We start from the raw sequence: 1,215 nt of genomic DNA, 5'->3' as shown, positions 1-1,215 counted from the left end.
TCACTATGTTGCCTACGCTGGTCTTGAATTCCTCAAGTGATCCTCCCGCCTTGGCCTTTCAAAGTGTTTAGATTACAGGGGTGAGCCACTGTGCCTGGCCCCAAAATATTTAAAAGTAAAAATGTTCTTGAAAAAAACTTTATGAAATATCAGTTTTCTCTTAAAAATGCCTCAATAAATATGATGCCTCCAAATGTTATTAATTTTTTTGTTAATATCAGTTTTTGCCTCATTACACCTTGATAGATTAATAATGAACCAAGCAGTAATAATAAAGGAACTACTCCGTGCCAGCCACTAGATCTTTTTTTTTTTTTAAAATATGGAACACTTCATGAATTTGCATGTCATCCTTGTACAGGGACCACGCTAATCTTCTCTGTATCATTCCAGTTTTAGTAAATGTGCTGCCAAAGCACGCATAGCTGTTGGGTCTTACGGTTAAAAGTAATATGGGCTTATTATACTGTAGGTAAAACAATTTAGTGATTTAATCCTAAGATGCAGATATGAGTCTCTATTTTCAAATATTGAAGATATATTGTATAGCACATTGTCTAAGATTTAACTTTGTATTTCACGGAAGTACTGTGCTGCAAAGACACCTGAAGAGAGAAAAAAAAAATGAGTGACTTGTTCTCTAAGAAGCTTGGCCAGGACCTACTTACAAAATATGCCAGGAACACAAATGTGAAGCTCTTAGAAAACAATTCAGAAAGCCAGTAACCCACTATAATAGAAAGCCAGAATATCATATCTGAGGAAGATGAGGCTTCCATGAAATGTTATAAGCTTTTGTTTGTTGAGACTTTGAGACAGGGTCTTGGTCTTTTGCCCAGGCTAGAATGCAGTTGTGTGATCATAGTTCGCTATAGCCTCAAACTCCTGGGCTCAAGTGGTCCTCCTGCCTCAAGCTCCCAAGAAGCTAGAACTACAGGCACATGCCACCATGCCCAGTTAATTTTTAATTTTTCTGTAGTGATGGGATCTTGCTATGTTGCCCAGGCTGATCTTGAACTCCAGGGCTCACATCCTCCCAACGTGATGAGATTATAGGTGTGACCTACCATGCCTTGCCCACTTGAAAAAATACACACACACAATAATTAGCCCCTCACTAATAAGTGAAATGGCAACAGTCATGTGGTACCATCTGTCAGGTTCCAACCTGAGCTGGGGTCTGAAGGGAATTTGTGGACAGGTGGAGGGTAATGG

The 1,215-nt window shown here is 39.3% G+C and overlaps 1 non-coding gene across 1 annotated transcript; it reads right to left on the bottom strand.

Moving 5' to 3' along the window:
- Nucleotides 1-316: 316 nt before the first annotated feature.
- On the bottom strand, nucleotides 317-419 carry LOC116271943. Its single transcript, XR_004180677.1, has one exon. It is a non-coding gene; the product is annotated as a U6 spliceosomal RNA (small nuclear RNA).
- Between the last annotated feature and the right edge of the window lie 796 nt (nucleotides 420-1,215).

Source organism: Papio anubis, chromosome 1 (assembly GCF_008728515.1).
Source record: "Papio anubis isolate 15944 chromosome 1, Panubis1.0, whole genome shotgun sequence".
Classification (NCBI taxonomy): domain Eukaryota; kingdom Metazoa; phylum Chordata; class Mammalia; order Primates; family Cercopithecidae; genus Papio; species Papio anubis.
This window is presented reverse-complemented; position numbering and strand designations above follow the sequence as displayed.